The 14,262-nt window shown below is 39.5% G+C and overlaps 1 protein-coding gene across 2 annotated transcripts in view; it reads left to right on the top strand.

Annotated features, from left to right (window-relative positions):
* scfd2 (sec1 family domain containing 2) overlaps positions 1-14,262 on the top strand; it is a 60,107-nt gene that overhangs the window by 31,318 nt on the left and 14,527 nt on the right. The gene's annotated exons all lie outside the window — the stretch shown is intronic.

Genomic DNA, 14,262 nt, shown 5'->3' on the forward strand with positions numbered 1-14,262 from the left:
TTTTACTCCTCTGTCTGAAATTTTGCAGGGAGCACCTGGTCATAGTCGATTCATGGTATGTTTATGGTGAAATGATGTTCTTTCCACTTCCACATTATGACCCCAACAATGCTCACTGGAACCTTTAGTAGTTTAGAAAGTTTCTTCTGTAACCAATGCCCTCAGTATGTTTTGCAACAATAAGTTGCAAAGGTCTTGAGAGAGCTCATTTGTTTTACCCATCATGAGATTTTTTTGTGTGACACCTTGGTAATGAGACACCTTCTTATAGTCCATCAGTTGGGACTCAACCAGCTGATATTAATTTGCACTAAGTGGCAGGATTTCTTTCTAATCACTGATGGATTTCAGCAGGCGTCATGACTTTCCATGCCTTTTTGCGCCTCCCTTGCTTCATGTGTTATTATTACACCTAATTTATGGACATCTGTGGTTTGATTTCTTTTCATGTGTGGACTGGATTGGTTGTTACCGACATCTGGTTCATGTCAGTAGCACTTACAAAATTGGTGACATGTTAAATATTTTACCCGTTGTATACTATGAATATCAGAAAAAAGTGGATATTCTGTCATACATATACTGCTATCGCGAGGCTCATATGAAACGAGTACAAGTAATCTCTGTAAGTGCAAGGCTCAGGCTATAGACAGCTCTTAGTGCTCTGTTTAAAACTGGGTTTTTTTTCTACTCTTGGATCTGTATGATTTAGCTCTGGCTGTGAGCATAGAAGCAACCGACCTGCTGGTTAAACCTTCCATTTGCAACAAACAACCAATTAGATGGAAGCTGACTCAAAAGGAGGAGAAAAAAGACTATTTTTTGTTATGGCTCATGGACATTGGAGCGCCAAAATGGCTCGGTGGCACTCCAATGTTTTGGGTCAGTCAAGCAGTACTTTTATGTATTTCAGATCCAGATCATCATTTCAGTATTAAATCACTGTAGAAGTGCATTTAGTTGGGGGGGAGCAGGAAGTCAACCTAATGTGTCAGAATCATCCGATTTACATTAAATTTACATGGTATATTATTTTTTGTAAGTGTTATAAAGAAAAAGGAAAAAGTAATTACTCTTGTTCTCCAGTGGCACAGAAATTGACATTAACTCTTTTGTCCAATATCATGTGAGACTAAAGACATCTGAATGACTTTGTACCACATGGATACAAATGCAGCAAACTACAGTTTGGTTTCTGGACAGTTAGGCTTTTACAATTTGTCCTCTTTCAGCTAGCTTTTGCCCTTTATGTCTAAAGATAACTGTGCCATGTAGCACTGGCACAAAAGTGTGAGTTTAATTGTTTAACTTTAATTGCTTTGATACTCATTAATCAGACATTTTTATCAGTCTATTAATTGTTGCAGAACTTTTTTAGGAGATTAAATCAAAGTATAACAGCATTTTATTAGAATGGAGTAAAACTTTATAATACTTTGATCTACAGATTTATGAAGTCCTGAAGTGGAAATTTGTTAACAAAGTATATCAAAAGTGTGTGGTGAGCGCAAGTCTACAGACTACTGAATACAGGCGTTGTGGTACAAATTGGATAATATTAGCAGAGTGGTATACTTGGGTGCACTTTAGTACTTAAGTCATCAAGCACAAAGTGACACTATAGTTCTCACAGTCTTAGTGTTGTTTGGAGAAGATGTACCTCTTTGCCAGTGTGATGTGTTTAGTTCTTGTTTAACAGCGAGGCTCTGCGCAGCGTCACAGGGTAGACAAACAGACAGACAAGACATTAGTGATGTGTTTACCATCTGTTCAGGAAGGACAGAGATGATGGGAAGGGATGAAAAAGAGAGACATTTATTTTCACAGTGTATGAAGAGATGAATGGTGTCTGAGGATTTACTGCCAGACATCTACTGTTATCAGTTATCACAGAGGTCAGGCAAACGTCGTGCACCCTGTGACACATTGTCAACTTTAACTTGGAATAAAGGCCAGAGATGGTCAGTGATTGTGGGCCCAAGAGGTGCAAGGGATATAGTCAAATTTGAAACAGCTGAAAACATTTTAAGCCTTTTCCTTAGTTGAGAAATTATCCACCCAAATAGAATGTGTGAGAAACATCAGCAAGCTGTTGTCTTTAAGTTGTTGTGAGGGATGTGTGATGCGTGAGGGGAGCGCAGCACGTGACCCAAGAATTCTGGGAAGTGAAGAAGAGCCATAAGAACCCTAGGAGGAGTATGATAAGGATTTGGGTATAATGTATGAAGGGGAGTTCAGTGTTCAAGTTTAGTGAATCACTTGGACTCATTTGTCCAACGCCATCTTGATCCTTAGTCATTCTAAACTTTCTTGCAAAAGCCCTCTGGAGCTGTTACTTGATTAATGCTATAATACTTGTTAGTGTTGGCAGTTGTGATTTCACCATTTGTGATTTGTAATTGAATCTTGTGCGTCAGTACACCAATCATGTTAGCACAAGTCATCTCTGTGCTATGTTGCATATTTATGGAAGTACGAGATCTATCCACAAATCATCATAACTTGCTGAATTTTCAACCAGTTTTTCACAGGTTTCTAGCCAATGCAGGATGTGTTTATATAATACTCGATGTTTGGTTAAATTGGAATGTGAGCTTTGATGCTTCTTTTGTAGATTAAATTTCTATTTTCATTAGTTTCAAAGTACATTCATTTTCTCTCAGCATAGTTGCCATGTCATTTTGTATATGCATTTGGAAGTCAATTAAAAGTTACTCAATTTATAATTTCTACATACGAATATATTATTAATTAATCACAACAAACACAATTAATTTCCAGCAGGCTTCACACAGTTGTGGAGTTATTCATACACTTCTTTATACACTTAATGAGGTCTTCTAAAAGAACCTCAAAGGATTGCTTTAGAGAATTTTTGTCTGTTTAAATGGTAAAATAAAAATGCGATTTGGAAATATCTAACTATGCAGTCTGTATTAGGGCATGGGAATTCTCAGATTCATTGCGCTACTGACTGTTCCTGTTTTTAAAAAATCTCTGATACACTATGTGATGGATTCATAAATCTTGGAATGGGGAGAGAATAATGGGGATGAGGATGTGTTGTGTCTAAAACCAGGTTTGGGGGAGGAAAAAGGTGTTAGCCAGTATTAATGGTTTAAGCTTGCTTCAGTACTTCTCCTGTTAGTGTTTTTAGCTGAGCCATGAGCTTAAAGCTCTGGGAATGTTTGCGCAGTAGAAATCCTGGCTGATTTTGTTTGTATTGTTCCATTTCAGAATGTGTTTTGAACCAGAGTCAGCAGACCAGGACTGTTTCGTTTTCACACAGACACACACATATATTCATACATAAAGAGAAGTCAGCCATGCACTCATCACCCTGCCTGTCTCCATCCTGACCCCAACTTCTGTCTCCTTCAGCCCCTGTACTTGTTTGTGGCTATCAGTCTTTGCCACTTTTCATGAAATGTGGGTCAGGCTCAAATGAATTGCCAAAAAGAGATCCTGTTAAGCCCTCTGATACTCAGAGTGTTATAACAGATGGAATTCATGGAGGGTGATGGGTGTTAATGTGCAGACATGTAGTCTCCAAACAAATCGCTGTATGTCTGTGCTCGCGCTCTTGCCTGCATGTTATGTTGTGTATAGCTTCTCCTGTGACACGTCAGTTAACATAAGCATGGCACAAAATGCTTCTGTTGCTATAATTTGGTGTATGTTTGCATTAGTAAGGCAAAGTTAAACTTGTATTAGTGGTGACATGCTAGTATGTGTGTGTGACAGAGGACTGTTGTGTGTGCAGAATGCAACCCGGACACAGGACTTGGGTTACTCACAGAAAAAGCTTTCTTTTTATGGTCCACTGCTCTGACATGCTGAGCACAGACAGAGAAGTTACTGTGTTTAAAAACAACAAAAAAAAAAAAAAACGTCTTGCAAAGATGTGTTTGTCAGTAACGCTTTCAAATTTTGGAAGTTAGAAATAAACATTTTATCTCTTCTCAGCTTTTATTTTGAAAGTTCCTTTCATCACTAGCCCTCACTGTGGCTCCAGTTTCCTAACTCAATTTTCTCTTCTCCTTTATGTGTGAACCATGGCTTTCCAATAAAAAACGGATTGAAGAATCTGCCTGTAGCTCTTTATTATGCGGTCATTCAAATCTTTAATTGAAGTGTTTGTATGCACACACTGAAATTCAGGTCTTCTTTCACAATCTGCTGATTTTTAAAAAAAAATACTCAGACATCTAAAGTTAGCCTCAGCTCAGACAGTAAAACGACCTGGTTAATCATAATTGACTGATAAAGAATTGGTCTGAGTCTCATCACCAAATAGATCATCAGAGAGCATCATGGGATCTAGCTCACTCACTAATAGCATCTCTTAGAGGAGGTCTTTCTTCAGTCACTTCCCATAATTTCAAACTTTTCCTCTGTCTGTCTTTGGATTTATATTTATGCTTATTGTATGTTCTTTCCAGATTGTTTTGTTTGTTGTTAAAGTCTTCCAGTACACATCAACATCCAGCCAGGTGTGTGTATGAGAGTGCTTTTACAGTGGGATGAAGGGAGATTAGTTGTTTTCCATTTCCCGTTGCAGTAATGAGTGTTCTATAAATGTTTAGGGAAGAGCTGCCACGCGTAGGCGTGTTTGTCTGTGTCTATCTGAGATATGCACAGGTTGGCTAGACAGTCCAGATTATGATGTAGACCTTATTTACACACACACACAAAAACCCACACGCATCACTCACATTTCCTCGGCAAGCCTTGAAAAACCTATTGCTTTAAAACAGATGTGTGCATAACCATTTTTTTCTCATTTTGAAGTCCTCTCTAGTAAGTACAGTGTTGCCTCTGACCTCTGTGTTAACGTGAGGTCAGAAAAGAAGCCCTGCCTACTGCCAATATGCGGCTCACGATCTATCTCACACACACACACACACACACACACACACACACACACACACACACACACACACACACACACACACACACACACACACACACACTAGCTCCGTCCATTGAGAGACTGAGAGCACACTAGCTGCTCCTCAGAGTAATGACTCGCGTCATAGTACACCAGTACGTGATGCAGCTCTTAGTTTATTCATAATGAATTCCATGTTTTATTCAAACGTTACTACAAACTAATTGATGACAGAGTTCTGCCAAAGCTAGTGATGACACGCTGCTGAATTTAGAAGTTACTGCACGGACAGACTTAAGGTCAGATATGCAGGATTCACAGTCACACAGCTCTGACCGGCAGTATGCAGCATATAGTTGAAAAATATTCATTTCAACTGTCGCACATTTCCTGTCTTTTGAAGCCTTTTCCAGAATGGAGTTTTGGAGGGAAAGAAAACAGACCTACACAGTTCAGTCCATGCAGGGTGCATTCATGGATGGGATTTGTCATGGTGCAGCAGTGCCCCCTAATGTTTGTGATTTTCCTCAATGCCTGGATCTGAATCAAAGTGGAACATCTCTCAGAGGCAGCAACTTTAGCCTTCCCTTATACAAACAGACTCATTAACTTAAAAATTAATTTTTTTTTTATCATAAATCAAGCTTAAACATATTGAAGGATCATGCTTAATTGCAAGTAAGAATTTACACATTTGAATTTTGCCTACGCTTTCCATATTAGTATAAGCCAAGCTCTTATTTTGAAATAACCTCCTGGTTAACTATACTCAAACCCCCAACTATTCTGCCCCCACCGACTATGCAACTTCTCATCCATGTGTGAGACAGACCCTGGATTCAGAGGGGCTGTTTTAATCTCTCATGTTTCTTTGATTTAAGAAAAAAAAGAAAGAAAAGTAGATGCATGAAAAGAAAAGTGAATATGTATATTGTGTCCGTTCTGAATGGATGCAGGGAAAAGTGAAACTGAGCAACAGTAAAATGTCAAACACAGTTGTTTTGCTTTGAATCCCATCGGACGAATTGTGGCCGTTTCATTCTGCTTCGTGTAGAAACCGTGTGTTTACCTCAGGATGTTTTCTCCCTGCTGGAGCCTCCTGAGTCAATTAGTAGTGGATGTAATGTACTATCCTTGGCAGTATTACGGGGATGTTTGTGTGTTTCTGTGTGCATGTGCATGTGTCTTTGTATGATTTGGTTTTCCTCAGTGTGAGAAAAGTGCGGGAGGTTTTACATGGCCCTGGGGTTTGTGGCTGCAGTTCTCTCATCTGGAGAATTGCGCCATAATCTGTTGCAGCCCATGCAGCAAAAAAAAGAAGCCTTGTTAATTTCCTTATGTTTCCAACCATAAGAGAGTATACTACCTTAAAAGCTTGTGCGACTTCTGTCTTCCGTATTTTTCCAGCACCGCAAACGAACTGCAGGTCTTAGCCTAAGTGAGATAAGCAGGCATGGTGTCGTGTGCCGGGCAGACAGAATCCAGCCACATTGACCAGCATGTGGCTGACTGGCGGTGACAGGGTGGAGTGCGGGGACTGTGTTTGTTTCTGTGATTGGGTCTCATGTCTCCTCTAAATTATAGTCCTCAAGCTCTGTGCCAAACCAACTTTTGACACACAGGGAGCAAAAGAGGAAAAGATAAAAGACCGAGAGTTGCATGGGGAGACAGACGATTAAAGGGGATAAAAGGTGAAAGAGACGAAAACTGATGTAAAAACTACTGAAAGTTTTTACTTGCACAGACAGAGAGGCAGCTGACCATCCATCCCTCTCTGTGCAGATGTTCATTGATTTCTCCCCCAACAGTGTAGCGTGCAGTTCAGCATCCGGGCTACTTGGCTGGGCAGAACGGAATCACACACATCTCAAACACTGTGTGGTTATTCAGACCTCATTTAAAACAAAAGTTTTATGTGTCTGTCATCCAGCAAGCATTACAGGCAAGCTGCTGGATCTAGACTGGGGGGGTCACCTTACAAATAAGAGCTTACTAAGCTCACTTTCTGTACAGCGGCCTAAGAACTCAGTACATACAACTTGATGAAATGCATACGAATCCAAGAAATGTTAAGAAAACATTTGCACCAATTTGATATTGCAGGTGCAGCATTCAGGAAAAAATTAAAAGAAATACAGGAATGAACTGTAATACAAAAAACAATTTCCAGTGCGTTGAGCTGCCAGGCAGCTGTACATTTATCCCATCAGGCAATCAATAAAGTACTCATGTCTTTCTCCTTTACTCCTTTTTTCTATTTATGTTCCCCCTCAGTCAGAGACATGCATGAGTTGGCCCACTGATAGACAACATGCATGTTGGCGATCAGGGTGTACGTTCCATAATCCACCCTGTACAGGTGGAGTTGCATGAAAGAAAATCTCGGTCTGCTTTCCCCTCAAACATTTTTGTTACATTACCAGGTCACCTGGATGATGATACATCTAGAGAAGAGAGAAGTGATAATTGTAATCCTTAAAATTTCAGCCCTGGTGTATGTGGCAATACCTGTAGTTGTATGTAGTACCTGAGTACACAAAACGTTCAGAAGCTACTTGTTTTTCAATTTACATTTGTACATCAGAGTCATGACTTACATCAAAGTCAGCCAGCAGCAAAAGTAAGATGTATTTGTAATTTTGTACAGCTTCTGAACAGCTGAAGCCTCACATTTTAGAAGGTAGGGAACCGCTCAGGCTTTCAGATGTAGTTAGCACAATCCATGTCTTTGGCCTGTCTCAACCTCTGAAAAATTAGCCAAATTGAATGATGTTTTGTGAAAACAAAAAATGGACAAAGACAAATAAACTCTGCAAATGTTTGCTGATAAAAATCTTACTGTAAAAAGCGGTTTTAAATGTCTTGTATATAAACAAACACAATCAGACTTAATTTCTATGGCTAATTTATTGCTTGTTTCCTGATTAGGAAGACAAGGATGGGATGAATAAATAAAATTCAACCTCATTTCGCAGAAAACCGAGTGATTTAAGTTGATCTTCCACTGTTCAGTATGTCTATGATCTTATGTGCACACTTGCTCTTCTTTGTGTTTAAAGTCCTGTTTCCGTTGTTCTGGTTAAAAATCTGATACAATGTCCACAACCTTTCACACAAGACAGAATAATGGCTGTTAAGAGATCCAGAGATAAACTATATTTTTCCATTCCTCCTTAACTTGAGGCAAATTTCCGCCTTTTAATAAACTGTAAACCCATTCTCGGATCCGTCATTGTCATCACAGCAGGTTACAATGACCAGGTGTCTCCGCTGAGATACTGCACACGTGCACTCGTGCCAGCAGGCTTGGATAAGGCATGCTCATTAACAGAATGTGAGTTTGCATTCATTTTTGGTGTTGTTTACATGTGCAGAATCCTTCCAGTCTCTCTAAGGGTAAAGACTTTGTTTGTCTTCCAGCTGTTCTATTACAAATCAATGGTAAGCTTGCATTACATAATTTAGAGGCAAACTTTAGTTGCTGTCTTCTTTCCCCGAGGATTTATGTGTTTTGCTTTTAGAAGTTTGCTTGTATCCCTTCCAGCTTTGCGTGTTATTTGTGAATGCAAATTGGTTGTGATTATATATTTGCAAATGAAGCACATGTGTGCTTTTCCAAAATAATTCAAATTAGTTTTTTTCCTGGTTCCTATGGTAATGATAAACTGTCTGAAAACCTTTTGAGGTGAGTTCTGGCCAGAGAGTCTTTGGTCGACTAGAACAACTGACCTATAGCCAACTTGGTTCATGCTCCCACAAGGACCCACACCTCCAACACCCACCCCCTCCCCCTGCCTTCAGGCCCAGAAAAAGGTTCATTGTGCAGGCAGGGAGCAATGCAAGTGAGGCCTGGTTCTGGTTAGTGCACTGCACTGCATCTGAAACACTCACCTTCCTCCAGGGGCTGCATCTGGAGCTGGTTTCCTGTGCAGGCAGCACTAGGCTTGGGCGGAGTTTGGCCCGACTCTGTGATTGGACGAGATTGAGCCTTTATGGACTCCAGGATTGTTGGAGTTGCCAAACGGTAATCTGTCAATCACTGGCAGACATATTTAAACCAGAACATAAGCAAGAGCGAGCTAATGATTGGTGCAAAGGTCTGAGCAAGATGCCAGTGATGTTTCAGCTTTCTACCAATAGCCTCACTGGCAAACTTTGCATTAGCCAATGTCCTGAGTCCATTTGGAGAACAAAGACAATTTCTATATTTTTATCCAAAGTCAGCTTTTCTTAGGCAAATACTATGTCATGATAAGAAACTAGAGTAATTTAAAGTAATGGCTTTCTCTGAGTAATTGCAAGCCCTAAAATTAGCTTTGTTTTGACAGAGTAATGCCATTGTTATTCTATAATTGTATATAATGGTCGCATTAGAGCATGGCAGCAGAGGCCGTGGATTCAGTAATTGTCTTTAATAATAATAATAATAATAATGCTAGTTTCCTGCTATTACGGTAGTAAGACTGCACCTAAATCTACACTCTTTCACAGACATGCGTGTCACAGATTTAGCCATCTTTCTGTCATTGGGTGTATATCTTGCAGGATTTCCTGGGAAGGTGCTGTTTTTTTTTTTTTCCTGAGTTTACATAAGTACTGGGCTCTTATAACCCATATGCTTGATAATTGCACTTAAATTAAATACACCTTTGCATAAAATGAGCTTAGGTGGTCATTTTTAGAGCATTAGATTGCTGATGCTGTGATTATGAGATCCAGAACTTGGAACTTGCACTGCTCACTGTCTTATTTTTTCTTTTATAAAGTCCTACTTTGCATTTTAATCTACACCTTTGTGGCTAAATTATCTTCTGGAATAATCTGAGGGAAACACTTCTGTCTGACCCAAACTTCTGCTGAAAGCATGGTTTACTCCACTCCATCATGTTCACAGAGGTGTACAGTTCACCACCACATTTCCACTTATCCTGTGTGCCAGAGCTGTGAGTCGGCCATTGTTGAATTTAACTTGGAGAGAGTTTTACTCAGAGGTCCCACTCAGCTTCACTCAGCTCAGTCCCAATTCTGTACCAAGACTTCTATTTCCTATCTGGCGCCATGGTATACAGCTGACAGCAGCTTTTATAGCGCGCTTGAAAGGACTCAGTTGAAGTGCACACTTGTCTTGCATGTGAAAACACATGCACATAGCAGTACACAGTTTATACATATGGTTAGGGAAGGAATGCTTGGTTGATTTGTACAAATTTGAAAATTGGGGCAAGTTTAGACGGCACAAGTTTTGATATCTCGTAATTGCTGTTCTGCTTATGTACCAAAACATGTTTTGTCCCTTACTGTCTATAGGTGATCTATGCCACTGTGTTAATTCCAATAAGATGTGTCAAAAGTCCATGATATCAATGGGTATCTAAAAATCAGAAGCTCATTGGATGAATACACAGTGTGCATTTCATTTGACTTTCTAAATCATCATGTGTAATTCTTGTGAGCTAATAGAGATCCAAATAGGGAATCAGGACATCCTTTCATTTTCTACAGCAGGGGGCAGCAGTCTAAGTAAAAATGTCCGGCCCTCCCTACCTGCCTTCAGCACTTCTGTAGAAATACCAAGGTGTTCCCAAGCCAGTTAAAAGCTACAATCCTTCGGGCTACTTCCGGGTTGCACATGCCAGAAACACCTGTAACACCACCCCAACTGACCCATTTGATGCCCAGCGGGTTTACTTTGAGTCACTCCTGAATGACTGAGGTCCTTGCCCTTTCTCTAAGGGAAAGCTCACATATGAGTATGAATGGTTGTCTCTCTCTCTGTTAGCCCAGACAGACTGGCGATCTGTCCTGGGTATACCCTGCCTCTTATTCCATGCCACCTGGGATAGGCTCCCACATCCTACCTCCAAATCGGATAAACGGAAGAAGATGGATGGGGTTTTCAATTTTTTTCATCCAAATATATCAATGTAAGAAACAAAACCTCATTCTTAACTTCGAATGCTCTTAACTCAAACCCACATTGTGGCCAAAACGTATGACAATCTGTCATAGTGGCCATTGCTCCATTTGAAAAGGCCACAAGCCATAAAGGTTGGTAACCGCATGTTCATCTGTCTATCCATTTTTCTCAGCTTTTCCATCTCATGGTGGCTCTGGCCCCTATCCCAACTGTCATTGGATGAGAAGCAGGATACACCCTGGTCACCACTCTATTACTGGACTAAACCAGAGAGACAAATAACTATTTTTGCTCAATTTCACACCTATGGAAAATTCATAATCACCAGTTAACCTAACATTCATATCTTTGACATTCATGGACTGTGGGAAGAAGCCAGATGGGAGGACACGGAAACTCCAAACAGAAATACCTTAGCCAGAAAGCTTATTTAAAATGAAGCAAGAGTGCGACATGAGAACCATATATACATTTAAAAAACTAAATAATTTTCTGTGTTATAATATTATCAAATGCTTACATCCTCTGTTGTAGTGTAAATACCATAAGTGAGGCATTTGTAATGATTATAAGACTGTTTAGCGTGTCAAATTGAAACTTTAACTGCAGGAGCAAACACTAAAAACACTGAATCTTCTACACTTGTAGTACACTGTTTGAGTGAGGTAGTTTTTGTAGGGCCCCAGAAACACTCCAGAGCTCCCCTTTCAGCTTTCTCTGCAGTACCATATGCTGAAAGCTTCTGATGCCAAAGTTACATGACAACGGGTACCTTTCAAGCCAACTGTGGTCAAAATGAAAATGTAATTTGCTGACAGTGGCACGCTTCTTTTCAAACCTAAAAGATCAGGTTGAGCGTCGTGGTATAGACAGAAGTGTTAGAAATCAATATTTGTTCTAAGGTTAGAGAGGAGGGTGAAAGTGCTCAGCAGTTTGCATTTCAACAAGGAAGCCATAATGTTCTTTGTCTGTCTTTCCTCACTGCCGTCCGCAAGTGAAACGAGTGAGGGAAAGCATTGTTTGGCAGTTCAAATGAGAGCAGCTTGGAGAGGTATTTGATTTCACAATGTTTAAGAAGAAAAATGTGTGGTGGGATTGTGTTTGAACGGTCCCCAGGGCCGAGTGGTTGGCCGGGGTCTGATGCAGGAAGGGGGCCTCGTTGGAGTGAAGAGACTTCTGTTTCTGTGATACCTGCATGTTTAAAGGACGTGAATGATACTGATTAATTCACCTTCAACGTCTTTTCCTGCCACTTTCATTCATATTAAGTTATTTATGATGCATGAAATCAAAGACTTCACTGGCGTCATCGTAGGTGACCTTATACTGAGATAACTGTTTGGTGTGACAAGGGACAGTCAGTCAGCTCTGTGGCTTTGGCTTACCATTTCTGGACTGTATTGCATCTTTGGCTCAGTGAGGAGATCTTCTGGGTCAGATACAGGATCCCCCCACTGGGCCCACCACAACATCGAGAGCTGCTCATTCTGAAGGCCTGTTTGTCTTGGTGAAAGAAACACAAACGTCTTTACAAAAGAATCTCTTGTCAAAATGAAATAGATCCATGTGGGCATTTGTAGCTACAGCCAACACAAACATAATATCCTCTGTTAACATTCAGCCCCCCCTTTATGCTATCATCTGAAGGTTAATTACTCATTTATTACCTTAGTATCTTTTTTTGCATTGCTTTTTTGACTTTTCCCTCTGTTGTGAGTCTTTCCTGTCTCTGTTTTCGTCTTTTTGAGCCTTCAGCCCTTTTTTTCCCATTTGAATTTCATGCTGTTCATCGGACAGATTAGATCCACACCCTTGTTTTATAGGTCTGTGAGCTCACCCTTGTTGTGAGAGTAGCCAGTGTTCTGTAAACGGTCCCGTGATCTGCAGCACGTTGGATCAGAATGCCATCCAACCATCGTGAGGGCCCGACTATTCAGACCTGCTCAGACAGGCTCACAAAAACAGGTCACTGCACCTAAACATTGCTCCAAATGTTGGCTTTGTGAGTGTGTGTCTTTGTATGTGTGCATTTGTGATAGAAAGAGAGGGAAAAAAATAGTTCGGTACCCGAGCAAATCCAAAAAAAGACTAAAACAAAATTAAGCGTTACATCAGCCACCCAGAGTTGTAAAATTAGCAAATGGAACGATGAGCTCACTCACACTGTCCCTGTGATTTTTAAACACTTACAACGCAACACAGTATTTTTACGCTTATGTCAGTCATCAAGAATGTATACTTGTGGTTTAATTAAATCAAATGATCGAAATAGTTTATCTCCCAATGCAGTTTATTCTGGATTTTTGTTTATGTAAAATGTCCACTGGGAGTAGAAATGAGTAACTGGGACATCAGAACAATGGGGGCCTGTCAAAATAGTGACTTTCATATTTTGCTGTTTTATAGTGGATTTGAGCAAAAGTTCTTCAAGTTTTCTGAACGTATTTCAAAGTTTTTCTTTTGACATTGGCAGCTTTTTCACTCTGAGAGAGGGAGAATCTTAAATTGTGTGCTCCAGCTACAGGGGGGTCATACTGTTCAGCCTCCCTAAAAAGCTCTATGCCAAAGTCCTGGAAAGGAGCGCTCATCTGTTAGTCGAATCTTAGATTCAGGAGGAACACGCTGGACCACCTCTTTATCCTCTTCGAGTGTGTGGGTGGCTCGAGACTTTGCATAGTATTGTATGTGGAAGTAATAAACTGAAACAAAAATAAAATTTAGACTTTATTCTGGAAATTTATTTCATTTGGATATTTTCCAGTGTAGTTAAAAGAGTAAGGAGGATTCAGTGCAGTTTATTTCGACTTGGATGTCTTTGTGACGGTGACTGAATAACCAACATAAACATAAAGGGTCCTTGTTGAGTTTTGTCTCATATCTATATTAAAATGATAAAAATACTTAAAACAAATATTAGTAAAAAACACATAAAAATCTGCAGTAAATAAACAAAAAAATCCGAAGGTAAGACAGACTGTAAATATTATACAATATTATATTATATTATATTATATTATATTATATTATATTATAGTGATGGGGTATCCATTACTTCCCATTGTACCATTGAAAAAAAATACCCTTTAAAACAATACTGTCAAACATATAGTCAGTGTGATGTGTACTTTATTATAAACAATATTCTCCTTGAAGTACACATTTCTATTATTCTCTAAATAAAATACATTTCTAAGATGATGTGCTCTACAATGTTCATTTCTGTGTAATTTATATAGATATATTGATTATATTGTCCATATTAGCAAGTTTCTTATTAAAGAGATGACTTTGTTTTCTATGCATTTAAATAATATGAAATTTAGCGTTAACTAAAGGATTCTAATGTAACTGTTGAACTGTATGTTACCTGTCATATCTTAAACTTTTTTGTAAATCTCCTGTTTACACAAATGCTCATTAGAAAAGAAAACGTAAGAACCAGCACATCTTGCAG

Source organism: Haplochromis burtoni, unplaced genomic scaffold (assembly GCF_018398535.1).
Source record: "Haplochromis burtoni strain Fernald_Lab_line unplaced genomic scaffold, NCSU_Asbu1 Contig_65, whole genome shotgun sequence".
NCBI classification, from domain to species: Eukaryota; Metazoa; Chordata; class Actinopteri; order Cichliformes; family Cichlidae; genus Haplochromis; species Haplochromis burtoni.